Source organism: Sminthopsis crassicaudata, chromosome 3 (assembly GCF_048593235.1).
Source record: "Sminthopsis crassicaudata isolate SCR6 chromosome 3, ASM4859323v1, whole genome shotgun sequence".
Taxonomy (NCBI): domain Eukaryota; kingdom Metazoa; phylum Chordata; class Mammalia; order Dasyuromorphia; family Dasyuridae; genus Sminthopsis; species Sminthopsis crassicaudata.
This window is the reverse complement of record NC_133619.1, coordinates 219049190-219066108: the sequence shown is the minus strand read 5'-3', so window position 1 is coordinate 219066108 and position 16919 is coordinate 219049190. Positions and strand designations below refer to the sequence as shown.

At 32.6% G+C, this 16919-nt stretch overlaps 1 long non-coding RNA gene across 1 annotated transcript in view; it reads right to left on the bottom strand.

The window, feature by feature from the left end:
- LOC141561041 (uncharacterized) overlaps positions 1 to 16919 on the bottom strand; it is a 38698-nt gene that overhangs the window by 14662 nt on the left and 7117 nt on the right. The window contains exon 2 of the long non-coding RNA XR_012487945.1: positions 9591 to 9645. This is a non-coding gene — a long non-coding RNA (uncharacterized LOC141561041). The remainder of the gene's footprint in view (positions 1 to 9590; positions 9646 to 16919) is intronic.

Here is a 16919-nt window from a genome sequence, read left to right as displayed (position 1 = left end):
CTTTTTAACAAAAATTTTATTATACTAGCAGTATATGGGATGATTTATGATAATGAAATTTATAAAGTTATATCTAGGATGGTATATGTATTGAAGTTACATCTTGAGTTAACCTAGTATTCAGAGTCCAATCTTAGTGACTTAATTGAGAGGTCACTCTACAATACTTATTCTCAACAATATGAGAATATTAATAACTAAATCCATTCCTAAACTATCATTAGGGAAACTTTCTGTTTAAAGATAAATCTTATGGGATTGTAACTGATATTGTTCTGAGTCTATTCTAGGTATGATTGTTGGTAAATGTCATTGAGCCAAAGACCCACAATTACAGCAGCCCAATGGAAGTGACATTTGTGAGTCTACAGGTAGAATTCTGCTTCAGGGAAAAGTTGGGAGAGTAACTTTTGGCATGGGTGGAGTAGAGTCCCTTCTGACTCAATTTCTTTTTTGTATATTGCTTTTTTTTTTTTTATTAATTTTATAATTATAACATTTTTTGACAGTACATATGTATAGGTAATTTTTTACAACATTATCCCTTGTACTTCTTCTGTTCCGAATTTTTCCCCTCCTTCCCTCCACCCCCTCCCCTAGATGGCAGGCATTCCCATACATATTAAATATGTTATAATATATCCTAGGTACAATATATATGTGCAGAACCGAATTTTGTTGTTGTTTGTTGTTGTTGCAAAGGAAGAATTGGATTCGGAAGGTAAAAATAGCCTGGGGATAAAAACAAAAAAATGCTAACAGTTTACACTCATTTCCCAGTATTCCTTCTCTGGATGTAGCTGATTCTGTCCATCATTGATCAATAGGAATTGTATTAGCTCTTCTCTATGTTGAATATACACTTCCATCAGAATACATCCTCATATAGTATTGTTGTTGAAGTGTATAATGATCTCCTAGTTTGCATATTGCTTTTTGAACGGGAAATTTTCCCATCTGGCTATTTCTGGCAATAACATTCTTTCAATTAAACTGGCTGCCCATATGATTTTTATCTGGAACTGACATCAAACTAGAGTGTCATTTGCACTATATTATAGTGTGATGTCTGGACTAGCTCTCTGGAGGATCTCGGGACCAGCCTTGATCTTAGTGGAGGAGTGCAAGAGGAAGGAGAGCCACCAGGATGGTCAAAGATAGAATGTCTCATTTCCAGTCCTTCTTAGTGCTTATATACCTTAGTACAGTTACATCAGCATACTGGTTATGTGTGAACTAGAGAACCATCACATCACTATACTAACTACTAAGTATATATATATACTAACTACTGAATTAACACCTTGTTGTAAGTATCCTTGTTGCAAGTATATTTCTCCAGAGTTCTAGCCCTCTACCACTATAGCTATATCCTTTTTTTTTTTCCCCCTATGGCAAATTTCTATAATAATGGCAGGTAGTAGAAGATACAAATACAGTATTAAAACTTTATCTAGGTTTAAAATAATATAAAGAACTGGAAATTGCAGGGATGCCCATCAATTGGGGAATGACTGAACAAGTTGTGCTATATGATTGTAATGGAATACTACTGCACTATAAAAAATGTGAATCCAATAATTGTAGAAAAACCTGAAAAGACCTGCATAAAATCAATAAGAGCAAAATGAGCAGAACCAAAAGACCATTGTATATAGTAATAGCAATATTACTTTAAGAATGACTTTGAGTGAATAAGTTATTTTCACTATTATAAATACAGAAATCAATCATAAAGGACATATAAAGAATATCTGCATCCAAAGGAAAACAATCTGATAAATAGAAGTAGGTACAGAGTAATTTCAGATGTGTGTATACATATACATACACATACACACACACACATATACCTATTTGTGTCTTTATATCTAATGGTAGCTATCTTAGGCCTGGAGAAGAGGCTAAGGAGGATAAAGAAAAAAAGGAAAAAAAATTTTTTAAAGAAACATGATAATATTGATGTATATTTGAAAAGAATAGCAATCTGTGCATAGTAAATTTGTATTTTCATGTGAAATCATCTTTTATTATACTATGTTATTGAAATAGTTTTTTATAATTAACAGTAAAATAATTTTTAAAAAATATTTATTTATTAATAATAGAAAACACTTGTATTATTATAAGATATAAGTATGAAAGATCTAAGTTATTCAAATAGAAGTTATAGTCCTTTCCATGTCCTAAACAACTTAGGTTTGTTACCCACCTACTAATAGTTTTATATGCATAATATATATGCATATATATGTGTGTGTGTGTGTATAAGGTTAGGTGATGAAATAAACTTATATAGAGGGCATGCTCTGAATTGCAAACAAGTTACACAAAAGTTACCTTAAATACGTCCTCATGTTTAGAGAGTGTTTAAGAGCAGAGATCTATGATGTGGGTGTAAATATCTATTTCATTTGAACATGGCTAATAATGCAGTGGTTTGTTTTTTTTTTTACTATAGACAACTCGCTTGATAGAATTCAGAATTTCTTAGCCTATTTACATATCTCATCTCAGAACTTTTGTTATAATTGGAGTAAAGTAAGTATCTTAGATAATTTCATTTGTGTAGTTATTAAACTTAGGCATAGAAGTGCTCTACTTACAAAAAGTGTTGTGGAAGGGGACAACCCCCAATACATCCTCTCTTTTCCCCTCACATTATTCTCATCATGGTAAAATACTTAAGCCTCATAATTAATAGTACTTGTTAAATTCTTGTTAAAAAACCTCCAGGTCTTTTTGTATCCTGATGAGTCAATCCTGAGAGATGATTATGTTGAATGCAATTTTATAACTGGCACGTTAGTGATTCATTGAGGAGACTGTGTCTCTCAGGGAATCAAATTGGAGAATGAATATTATGCTATATCATTTAATAATTAATCTTACATGGTAATTCATCCTTTGACTTTTTTTGTCAGACTCCATTTCTCAGTCTAATTTACAAATTATGGTCTGAATAATGTGATCACTCTTAGCCACTGTAACATATACTCCCTAGCCAATTTAAGTGGGACCCTCGTTTCTTTTTACAGGTAAAAAGAATACCCAGCTTGATCTGGCCCTCCTCAGGAGACAATTCTCCTATAATTCTGTCTCTTTGTCAAAATTAGGGATGATTTATTCTTCAGTGAGAAAGGAGGATCCTTATTGAAATGATTCTTATATTCTAACCAAGATTCCTAGAAGCAGTGGATGGCCCATTGGAGCAATTAATTAACATTCCTTATTTGGGTGTGATCATCCACACCTGAAGGCCAATCCACCTTTATTAGATGTAGCTATTTGTGACATTGCCCAACCACTCAAATCTCCTTCTTCCCTGCCTCAATAAAGGGGATTCTTTCTCATCTCTTCGAATCCCTGGCCTTTACTAAGGTGGCTGAAGCAATTCATTTTATTAACATGTTATGCTTCACTGTTAATAAACTGTAGGAAACTGTGTCTCAGACTGCCTTCAGTGAAATTTTACTTGCTATACCATATTTATATCATATAAAGAAAGTTTGGAATGATTTCTTTTTGGTCTATTTTGCATATAGCTTATGTAATATTAGAATTATTTTTGAATGCTTTACAAAATTCATTTATAAAAACATCTACTCCTGAGGTTTGGATTTTTTTCTCCCCATGGGAATTCATTTATGGCTTATTCAATTTCTTTTTCTGAAATTAGGTTATTTAAATCTATTGTTTTATTAATCTGAATATTTTTGTAAATATTCATTTAAGTTATTTCTTTTGTTGTTAAATAATTGGGTAAAATAGTTTCAGACTTCTTTTATTTCATCTTTAATTATTGTAAATTCTCTTAAATCCTGCTACTATGTTTTATCTATTTTATTAACTTTAAAAAACAGCTTCTTGTTTTTTTATTAATTCAAAGACTTTTTATTATTTATTCAATATTGTTATTCTCATCTTTGATTTTCCAAAATTTCTTTTCTGGATTTTACAAGGGGTTTTTTTGTTGTTATTTTTAAAGTTATTTTGTTCTGGGAATTTTTGAAAGCCTGTAAATTGGCATTTGGTAATATGGAATCAACAACATATTTATTTTATCTATATCAATATTAATATTAGTTAATAATTAAATTTGTAATCAACAAACAAACTAAACAGAATTCTTTTAGTTAATTGTGAGATGACAAAGATAGTCTGTTGTTGAATATTATTTTCCTTTTTTATAAAAAAAAAATTTTGTGGGGCAGACTCAAGATGGCAGAGAGGAGACCCATCTTTATCTGAGCTCTTCCTGCTTTCCTTCAGATCAACACCAAATCAAGCCTCGGAACTGATTTTGAAGTAACAGACCCACAAATATTTGAGATAACAAATTTTCAACAAAAGATATTTTGGAAGAACTTCAGAAAAATTTCAAATGGGCATGGGGGAGGCAGCTGGATGCCAGCACAGAGACCCAGGGCAGTATGACCTCCTTGTGCTGGGGAATCTACTGGGAGGCTCTTAGCCAAAATGCAGCAGCATTGGCTACTCTGTCCTGATTACAAGACAATGGATCAGCAGATTAGCTCTGAGATATTCAACACAAATACAAATACAAAAGGCAAATAGTGAGCCTCTGAACCCCAGAATAACTGGGACATGCTGAAATCCACAGCACTGACCTAGTACAGCTACTGCTGCCTGGAGAGGAAACTTGGGACAATCTCCCCTTTAGCCTAAGCGCAGACATCAACTTTAAAAAAAAAAAAAAAATGAGCAAAAAAGTATAAAGAAGTCTGACCATAGGTAGTTTTTATGGAGAAAGATCAAATCCTGAGGACACTAAAAACAAATCACTTTCAGATGGACCCTCAAAGCAGCATATAAGTTGGTTCTCATTTCACAAGGCTCTCTTGGAAGAATTCAAAAAGGATCTTAAAAGAGTTAGGGAAAAAATGGGGAAAGGAAATGAGAACATTGCAGGAAAATTTGGAAAAGGTAACACAGAAATTATCTGAAGAAAACTCCTTACAAAATAAATTTAATGAGGTGGAAAAACCATATAACTCCTTAGATGACATCAAGAATCAGTCAAACAAAGCCAAAAATTTAAAAAAAAAATAGAAGAAAAATGTAAAATATCACAATATAGCATTTTCACTTTTTTTGTTGTTGTTTAGGTGCATGTTGTTTTCTTTCTCATTTTTTTCCTTTTTGATCTGATTTTTCTTGTACAGCAAAATAATTGTATAAATATGTATACATATATTGGATTTAACATTTTTTTAAAAACATGTTTAACATATATTGGATTATTTGCCATCTAGGAGGATAGAAGGGGGAGATTTGGAACATGCATATGTTTCAAAAATAAAAAAAATTAATTAAAAAATCTATTATGCTTCAGCTGAAGTTAAAAAAAAAAACAGGGGTAGTGATCCTGATTTCAGATCAAGCAAAAGTAAAAATAGATCTAATTAAAAGAGATAAGGAAGGAAACTATATCTTGCTAAAGGGTACCATAGATAATGAAATAATAGCAATATGAAACATATCTGCACCAAATGGTATAGCATCAGGTCCTCCTGACTTCATTGATACTCTATCCACTGCACCATTTAGCACGAAGTGGTATAGCATCCTAGAAAAGTTAAGAGACTTCAAGAACAAATAAACAGCAAAACTACACTAGTGAGGGATCTCAACCTTTCTCAGAACTAGATAAATTGAACCACAAAATAAATAAGAAAGAAGTTAAGGAGGTAAATAGAATTTTAGAAAAGTTAGGTATGATAGACCTTTGGAGAAAATTGAATGGAGACAGAAAGGAGTATACTTTTTTCTTGGCAGTTCATGGAACCTACACAAAAATTGACCATATATTAGGGCACAAAAATCTCAAAATCAAATGCAGAAAAGTAGAAATAATAAATGTATCTTTTTCAGATCATGATACAATAAAAATTACATGTAATAAAAGGCTAGGGAAAAATAGACCAAAAATTAATTGGAAACTAAATAATCTGATCCTAAAGAATGAGTGGGTGAAACAACAAATCATAGTCACAATCAATAATTTCATCCAAGAGAATAACAAAAATGAGACAACAAACCAAAATTTATGGGATGCAGCCAAAGCAGTTATTGGGAGAAGTTTTATATCTCTACATGTTTATTTACATAAAATAGAGTAAGAGAAGATCAATGAATTGAGCATGCACCTTAAAAAAGCTAAAAGAAGAACAAATTTAAAACCCAAGTAAATGCCAAATTTGAAATTCTGAAAATAAAAGGGATTAATAAAATTAAAAATAAAAAAAACCATTGAACCCATAAACAAAACTAAGAACTCATCTTATGAAAAAAACCAAAAAAAAATAAACCTTTACTTAATTTGATTAGAAAAAGGAAAGTAGAAAATCAAGTTGTTAGTATCAGAAATGAAGAGTGAACTTTCCACCAATGAAGAGGAAATTAGAGTAATAATTAGGAGCTATTTTGCCCAACTACATGCCAATAAATATGATAATCTAAGTGAAATGGATGAATATTTATAAAAATATAGATTGCCCAGATTAATAGAGGAGGAAGTTTTTAAAAATTTAACATTTTTGAGTTCCAAATTTTTCTTCTTCCCTTCCTCCTTTCTCCTCTCCCCAACATGACAAGTAATCTAATATAGGGTTTTACATGTACAATTATATTAAACACATTTCCATATTATTCATGTTGTTAAAAAAAAAAAAAAAAAGAACAAGAGAAAAACCATGGTGGAGAAAAATGAAATAGTATCCTCTGATCTGCAAACTCCATAGTTCTTTCTCTGGATGTGGATAGCATTTCCCACCATGACTTTTTTGGAATTTTCTTGGATGATTATATTGCTGAGAAGAATTAAGACTATCATAGTCGATCATCACATAATAGTGTTATTATGTATTTGTTTTGGTTCTGTTCATTCACTTCATTCAGCATCAGTTCATATAAGTCTTTCTAGATTTTTCTGAATCTGCTTGCTCATCATTTAATAATTGCATAGTAATTGAATATTAAATTTAGAATAGTTGAATTAAATCATTTTATTTCATTTCATTAAATTAAAATAATTGAATATTATGAAAGTCTGCTTTTTCCCTACTACTACCTTTACCAATGATGTCTTTGACTAAAGTATATGTAACTTTTTTAAAAAAGATTTTTTTAATAGATGGGAAAATAAACAGATAGGCTAATTGTCATTGATTTTTTTCCCTAGTCACCACCACTCTTACGCTGAGTATCTTATTGTGGATGTCAAAGCAACCATGCATTCGCAAAAGCGATGTCAGTGGAGCATAGTTCTGGCAGAACCTATCATACTGAAAAAGTTTTGAATAAAGCACAGCAATAAAAAAAATCACCAGAAGTTAATTGGTAATGAATTTTTGGCTTTGGCAAAAAATGATCCTTGGTCCTGTGCTATACTTCTGTTAGTGCAAAGATGATGAGGAAAAAAGGGGTTAGAGGGCATAAAGAGTCAATTTTTAGGCCATCAATAAATTTTAATTTGACTAATAAGGACATGAAGAAACAAAAATAAATATATTAAAAGATTTATAAATCAATAAAAAAGGTGAAAGAAGATGTCATCCTCAAAATCTGATATAAATTCAATGACAAAAGAAGAGAAAAAGACAAAACACAAAACTGGCTATTTGAAATTTGAGAAGGTAGAAAATTTTAACAAAAAGATAGATTTTGAGGGGTAGCTAGGTGGCGCAGTAGATACAGCACCAACCCTGAACTCAGGAGGACCCCAAATGCCTTGGGGGAAAAAAGATAGATTTTTTTTTTTTTTTATTGATTGACCCCTGTGGAAAATTAAAATTCAGAGGTAGAATAAGTCATCAAATGTTGGAGGGGCTGTGGGAAAACTGGGACACTGATGCATTGTTGGTGGAGTTGTGAAAGAATCCAACCATTCTGGAGAACAATCTGGAATTATGCCCAAAAAGTTATCAAAATGTGCATACCCTTTGACCCAGCCATACTACTACTGGGCTTATACCCCAAGGAACTACTAGAGAAGGGAAAGGGTCCTGTATGTGCCAAAATGTTTGTGGCAGCCCTTTTCATAGTGGCTAGAAGCTGGAAGATGAATGGATGTCCATCAATTGGAGAATGGTTGGGTAAACTATGGTATATGAATGTTATGGAATATTATTGTTCTGTAAGAAATGACCAGCAGGAGGAATACAGAGAGGCTTGGAGAGACTTACATCAACTGATGCTGAGTGAAACGAGCAGAACCAGAAGATCATTATACACTTCAACAATGATACTGTACGAGGATGTATGCTGAAGGAAGTGGATTTCTTCAACATAGAGAAGAGCTAATCCAATTCCAATTGATTAATGATGGACAGAACCAGCTACATCCAGAAAAGGAACACTGGGAAATGAATGTAAACTGTTATTTATACATTCTGAATCCAATTCTTCCTGTGCAACAAAAAAAAAAATTCGGTTCTACACACACATATTGTATCTAAATTATACTGTAATATATTTAATATATATAAGACTGCTTGCCATCTGGGGGAGGGGGTTGGGGGAGGAAGGGAAAAAATCTGAATAGAAGTAAGTGCAAGGGATAATGTTGTAAAAAATTACCCATGCATATGTACTGTCAAAAAAATGTTATAATTATAAAATAAAATAAAAAATTAAAGAAAAAAAAAAAAAAGAATAAGTCATCAATTAAATAATATAGGCAAAACACCTTAGAAGATTTGAGGTATATACAAATAAAATTACCCTCTAATACACAGATTTCAGCAAAAGAACCTGAAAATTGTAGATATCCCAAAACATTTCCCTTAGGTACTGAATTCAGAGGACAAACTGTATGTAGATCACAGGTTCATAGTTTTAGAACAGGAAGGGACCTTGGAGATCAACAGATCCAATTCTCTCATTTTACAAATGGGAAAACTGGGGTCCAGAAAGGGGGGGGGGAAAGACTGAAAAAGATAGGAGGGTAAAAGTAGAAGCATAAGTTCTTTATAAAGGCTTATAGTAGTAAAATAGGTCTAGAAAATATATGTCATCATATATTCATTTTCATTTTCTTGCAGTGTTCACTAAAGCTCCTTTTTGTTTCCAGTTGAATAGAGAGAAGCCTAAGGAATATAAGCATCCTAGATGTTTCTAGGATTACCTATTCAGGTATTAGTGATGTTATGTAAAAGAGTAACTTCTAGGTTATAGGCTCAGGTCACAAAAGGCCTAATTATATATATCTTCAGTGTTTTTCTTACTTTTCTTTATTTACATATCACATTGAGACCTGGAGAAATGTCTGTGTAATTAACTACAACCCAGTATAATGAGAACCAATTCTTACTTGTGCTCAAAGCCCAGTTTATAATATTAAAGGAGAAAATGCATTTTATTGATAGTACAAGAAAAATAAAATAGAAATATTCTAATAAACAATTCTCTCCCAAAGACTCCTCTGAATTCCCAATCATTTACCATCTATATGTCTCAGCAAATAGATTAGATGGATCTCTTACATTTTTGTTATGTAAGATCCAGTGAATAGAGAGCCAGGCCTGGCTCAGGAAAACCCAAGTTTAGATATGTCCACAGATACTTACTTGGTTGGCAACTCTGAGCAAGTTAGTTCACTTCTGCTTGCCTCAGTTTCTTCATCTGTAAAATGGAATAATAATAGCACTTACTTCATATATAGGTTGTTTTAATGGAATGAGGTAATAGTGAAGTGTCAAACCATTTTACAAACCTTAAAAAGTGTTGTGCATATAAGTATTATGCATTTTATTATTATTAGAATTAGTATTATCTGTGGGACATCAATAAAGATGAGGAACTTCCCTTCTCATTTGTTCTTTTTTAGAAACTGATTAGCTAGGTTGTTCAGTGTATAGAGTTCTGGGTCCAGTCAGGAGGATCTGAAAACAAATCTGGCCACAGAGATACTTAACAGCTATGTGACTGTGGGCAAATCATTTAACCCTGTTTGTCTCAATTTCTTCATCTGTAAAATGAGCTGGAAAAAGAAATGGCAAACCACTCCAGAACCTTTTCCCAGGAAACTCCCAAATGAGGTCAGGAAGACTTAGACATGACTAAAAAACAAGAATAATGGTATTGCCTAGAGGGCAAAAAATTATGAGAACTGCTAAAAGCCAGGTGTTCTTCAAGAACCTTACAGTTATCCTGATCTGGCAGAAATTATTGCTGTCCCTGCAGTACATCACTGTTCTATGGATAACACACTGGCTTCTTATGCCTATAAAGATAAAATCACAGTGTATTTGGTAATTAGATCATTACATTATCTTTGAAAGGGCAATTTCTGTAGAGTAATGGGAAAGGAAGCTAGTTTTCATTAGGTTCAGAAAATAGTGAGTAGTTTGGAATTAAAAATACAAGATATAGTTAATATTTTCTGGAAGGCCTGGTAAAGAAAAAAGAGGTAGAATAGTAGATGAGTGAGATTAAAGGGTTTAAGAAAGGACTTTTAAGATTGAAAAAATCAGTGGCAAGAGAGAAAAAGATTTAGGATGCAAGAGAAAAGAACTGATTGCAGAAAACCAGGAAGAAGTAGGAAGGAACGGAATTCAGAGTAGATAAAATTTAGTTTTAAAGAAAAGGAAAACCTCCTTGTAAGCCACTCTCACTTCCACGGCCCTTCTCTATCCCATCCCACCCCTGAAAAAAAAAAAGGAAAGGAAGAGTTGATTTTGACACTCAGAAATTTTCAAGAATCACGGAGAGTATAGTTAGCCTTACCATATGTGCATTTACTGGGTACAACACTGCCCTACTTCTACTCATTTTATTTTGAATTAATCGATGTTAAGTCTTCCCAGGTTTTTCTGAAACCATTTTGTTTGTCATTTCTTATCACACAATACAGTAATCTCTTCCACACTGTGGAGGTTAGAGACACAGCACCTCCAAGATCTGGAAAATCTTCATAAAATTTTTGGTCGTCCCTTTGTATCAGAGAATAAGTCTAAATTTTTTTATTTTTCTTTTATGGAGTGTTTACAATATCTTATTTAAAAATTTGAGTTGATATTATACACTACTGTTTTTTGCAATTCTGAGTTTCTAAACTTTTTCTGTGCTGTCTGCTGGCCTTCTTGTGTTGTCTGTGGCTTCTGCAAAATTCCCCCAAAATTCCCATTTAATTTTTTATGCTGATCCAAGATATATTGAAACTTCAATGGAGAAATTCATGATGTGGAAGGGATAACTGTGGAGGAGACTCTCATCATATGAGCTAGTTATGAGTAAAGGAGGAAATTAGATCACCTGCTACAATTGTGAGGGATAGCAGTACAGTTAGGATTCAAGGAGAAGGGGAAAAATGAAGCCCTGAGAAATGAAAAGGACTTTCAAGCAGCTATGGGGTCCCAGATGAAGTAATGCACCATTTATAGATGACCTCCAAAATGCCTTTTAGCTTAAGAAACCTATGATCTTATAATTTAATATTTTTAAAGCTTGTGTTTTTTAACAGATTTCTTTATTCTCAGACTTCTGTATCCTAACAAAGAACACCAATAAATATGCACTTTGATACATTTTGCCTTTGGCAAAATTTCCCAATCATTGATTTTTCCCTTCATTTAACTTCTACTTCAGTTTTGTTTTGTATTATATTGGCACTTAAAATTCTTCCCTAAATATACTTTATTACCATTTGGGCTGATTTTCATCCATGTTTTTATATTGTAGGTGCTAAGTGTGCAAAAGAAATATAAACATAAAGTCCTAAAACAACAGCAAAGAAATTCAACTCTAAAGCAAAAAAGACACACACTTGTTCTGTCTTTAAATTGTTAGCCCAGGAAAAAAGTGAATTTACCTAATCATTACAGTACTCTGCTCCCCAGCCACACTGGATATTCTATTTTTGTATAAAATGTGAGCTTTGTTATTTCAGACTGACAATGTCAACACCCATTCTACACACCTATTCACAGTGTAGCAACAATGTGCAGCATTTTAACAACAAATTCAAACCTTCTAGCTTACTTATCTACACTGTTCAAAATGCAGGTGTAAATTGCTGAACTTTCCACACTGGACAAATCAGAGAAGAACCTTTCCTTCAGAATTAGCCTTTTCAATTGAAGTTATCCATTGCGAATTTAAAAAAATATATTTAAGCCAATTAGTTTATATAAAAGGTACTTGAATTTTAGGACTTTGTTATTCAAAAGAGCATGTTTTTAAATGAAATTCTTATTTTAATAATGCTAATAGTCATTTTCTTTTATTAAAGCTAAAACAGTATGCCCTTAAAGGAGTGCAAATAAAGTTAATGATTGATGAAGCATGACTTTTGCCCTAAAGAAACTTAAATACAATCTGTTTTGTTAAAAAAAAAAGTTAAATTATAAAACACAAAATGATCCAGTAACAATAATTAATAACATTTTAATAGGCTAAACATAATATAGCATGATTTTAGCAGTATATTAGTATTGAATGGATAAACATTTGCCTATTTTCTTAAATAAACATTCAGTTAAGTGAGCACTGGAAAAAAAAAACAGGGGGCAGGAAGGGTTTGGAATATAAATTAAGAATTTTGCAATATGAAACACCTTCTTACCTCCCACATTATTCTCCTTTTAAAAAATGGCTTTAAATAAATTCATTTTAATATCTAATTTCCTTTGATTGAAATCAATTTTAAAAATATTTTAGGTAAACACTTATCTCAATGCTTTTCCTGCCTCTCTTGAAGCTTTGCAAAGTTAGAGTTGAGGTTTTTCTTTTTTTATTTTATTCTGAATTTAACACCCAATAAAGTGAATATGTTTCCAAATACATTGTAGAACAGGAAAAAAGTATTGTACATGAAATTGAATCTCTACTATATAAAAGTTCCTTTTCTTTTTCAGGAGATCAATTTCTGTGGCCATTTCAGTCACTGCAGCATGGCAACTCCTCTTAGGCCAGCTAAGCAAAAGAAAACTTAAGAAAGGGAAAAAAATAGTAACCAACCCTGTTTCAGATGACTTGAGAATGATAGGAAGAAAAAAAAATAAGGTTTTGGAGAATTTAAAAATTCAGCAAAGGAAAAAAGAAATCAGATACCACAAGAACCTGCTAGTCCCTGATATTCTATCAGTTTAATCCAGAAAAACTACTTCAAGGTTCTCAGTGAGAAAAAAATGAGACAGTTCAGAGTGAAGAGGGGAAGTTCAAGGGGGAAACAGAAAGAAAAAAAGATTGGACAATTGTTTTACTTTTGGAAGGACTTTGTTGAAATATTAAAATTACTATCAGGAAGTATGGGTTTTTTGTTGTTTTTTTTTTTAACATTTTCTATGAAGTTGAAAGGGCCCCATTAATTATCATTTTAGAATTGGGAGCTTTGTAGAACTGTCTATGAGTACTACATATGAGAATATAATATAAAATGAGAAGATTTGTCAAGTATTTCTTGAAAAGATCAAATTAGGAAATTCAAATCCAAAGTGGATTTTTTTTTTTTTTTCATAATGGCCAGAAAGGCTGAAGAAGAGATAATTGCTCTGGAGAAATAGAATAAACATTTATTTAGCTCTGCTAATGTTCCAGGCACTGCTCTTTACAAATATTATCTCATTTGATCTTCACAAAAACTCTATGAGGTAGTTAATACTATGTTATGCCCCTACTACTATAAGGAAACTAAAGTTAATCGACTTGCTTAAGATCACTTTTATAATAAGTCTCTGAGGCTAGATTTGAGGGGGTCTTCCTCATTCCAGATCCAGAGATTTAGATACTGTGCTACCTAATTTCCTCAGAAAGAATAGTGGCCAAAATAAAGCCAAGAAATGTTAGCTTGGATAAGAATAGGAATTGGAGACATCCCTATTGTTATTGCCACTATAGTCCCAAAAGAAGGAGACCTTTCCCTTGGATCAGTGAAATAGGCTTATAATTGGTCTCCCTCCTTCAAGTCTGTCCCTATTTCAAACCCATCTTCCTTAAAGTTTCCTAAATGATTTTCCTAAAACACAAATCTAAACAAATTAATCCTCTACTCCAATAAACTTATTCCCAAAGGAATGCTCCAAAAGGAACACATCTCCACTTCCTTTCAGATTTCAGCCCAAACTCTACCTGAAGCCTTCTATCCTCCTGGCTTTTACTGACCTCGCCTGGAAAGCTACCTTTTATCTACAGGATTATATTTTGTGTGTGTGTGTGTATATATATATATATATATATATATATATATATATATATATATATATATATATATATATATATATATATATAAATATATACATATATATATAAATATATACACACATACATACGCACAATTCCACCCATCACCATTCCTTCTTAGACAATAATATTCTTGAAGGCAAAGACATCTTTAGTGGCTAGTATAGTACTGGCATATTAGCCAATAGCGAATGAATTTCTTTTATTTTATCTTATAGTTGTCTTAGGGGCAAGGAGATAGTATGGGAGAAATATCTCCTCTTTGAGCTCTTGTGGTAGGTAGGATGCTGAAACAAATCTACCACAATGAAGAAATTATAGAGGTAAGAATCCAGGTTTTATTATACTTAAGCAGAGGCTTAGGACTCTGAAGGAAAAAAAAAACAACAAAACTAAATCTGAACCCCAATTAGGATTGTAAAGAAATACTTTATAGACAAAATTGTCAGAGTGACAGAGAAATAATTCTTTTGCATACTGTAATAATCTTGTACTTTCTTTGAAATTATAAAGTTAAAAGAGATTAATAATCTCATGCTTTTTTCAATGTCATAAAAGTTGAACAAACTTAGTCAAGCAGAGTCATAATGTCATATATCTCCTAAAGAAACAAACTGGTTAAACAGATAGCCAAAGTCAGGTTTCATATTAAACTATACTATATGTAGAAGGTTCACAATAGGCTGGCTGATTGAGAGAAGAGATTTCAAATTAAAAGTCTTCTTGCCATCAAATGCCAAATATAAATTCATGCAAATTGTATGTTTTTGGTCATTAGTGGTAGCTAAGTGAGCTCAATGAATAGCAGACTCATCTTGAGTTCAAGTTCAGCCATGGATACTTTCTAGCTGTGTGATCTGGATAAGTTACTTCCTGTTTACCTCAATTCCCTCATCAGTAAAGTGCTAGAGAAGGAAATGGCAAATCATTCCAATACCTTTACCAAGAAAACCCTAAAATGGGATCATAGATAGTCAGACAGGACTGAACCACAGTTTTTTGGTTTAAATATATAGTTCTTTTAAAAAACTGATTATGGGGGCAGCTAGGTGGCACAGTAGATAGAGCACCAGCCCTGAAGTCAGGAGAACCTGAGTTCAAATGTGACCTCTGACCCTTAACACTTCCTAGCTGTGTGATCCTGGGCAAGTCATTTGACCCCAACTGCCTCAGCAAAAAAAAAAAAATCATTTTCTAGAAATATGTTTAGAAAAATGACATATGTTTAATCTATATCAGATTGCTTAAGGAGGAAAGAGAGAGACAATTTTTAAACACAAGACTTTGCAAAAGTGAATGTTGAAAATTATCTATACATATGTTTTCAAAATAAACAGCTTTAACAAAATAAAAGAAAAAAGGTGAATGTTGAAAATTATCTTTAAATGTATTTGGAAAAATAAAATACTATTTTAAAAAGAATGTTAAAAATAAATAAATAAAAATTTAAAAATAAAAACTGATCCTTTTTCCTCCCAATGCTTCTGGTTTTATAATATACAGCAGGGCCATATTTTATTTTATTTTTATTTTTATTTTTCTGAGGCTGGGGTTAAGTGACTTGTCCAGGGTCATACAGCTAGGAAGTGTTAAGTGTCTGAGATCAAATTTGAACTCGGGTCCTCCTGAACTCAAGGTTGGTGCTCTATCCACTGCGCCACCTAGCTGCCCCCCAGGCCATATTTTAAATAGACCATTGACAAGTTGAAATATATGCAGGACATGAGAAGATGAAAACCTCATCATAAAAGGTTTAGCTGAAGGAACCATAGATATTTAGCCTAGAGAAAGAAAGACAAAAAGGAGCCATATTCAAACATTTTAGTAATTTGAAGCATTACAGTGTGGAAAACAATCCAGTCAGAGAAATTCATAATCGCAGAGTCATCCTGGTTTCCTCTTCATTTTACCCTCACTCAAGATAAGCAATTAGCTGCCAAAATTTGTGGATTATATTATCAAATCTTTTGCATAACCTTCTCAAGGACAAGGACAGTTTGGTGTTCTTTCCATGTATCTACAGATTATGGCTCAGTGCCTGGCACCTAGTAATCACTAAATGTTTGCTGATAGATTCATCCTCTAACCTGAAATTCACACCATCACCATGCTAAACCAGAGTGCCTTAGCCTAATGTCTTACCACTAGCACCACTAGCAGTTCTCTCCTGCCTCTAGGATCAAAGAAAAACTCTGTCAAGTAAAGCCCTTTACCACCTGGCTTCCACCTGTCTTTCTAGGTTTGCTCCTTTTATTTCCTCTTAGCATAACCAAACTAGCTTTTATATTGATCCTGATATACTATATATAATAGTACATTTACCATCTGTTCTCTTTGAAATGTATTCTTTCCTCACCTACACCTCTAAGAATCCCTAGTATCCTTCAGTCTAACTCAAATGAAACCTTCTACATGAAACTTGAAAAATAAAAAACAAAACCTCTCCCAAATGCTGCTTTATTTTATATACACTATACATGTTTATGTCTATCTCAAGTTATTTTTATTACTTAGTATCCATCTTATGTATATTTATGTTTGTTACTATGCAGTCATTTCAAGCATCTGAACTTGTGATTTTGAGAAAGTCACTTGATCTCTGTGGGCTTCAGTTTCTTCATTTGGAAAATGAGGGATTTGGATCATGAGAGGTTCTCCTCTCAGTCTAGATCTGCTCTCCTTCTCATCCTCTTCATACTCAATTTTTGTTGTTTAGT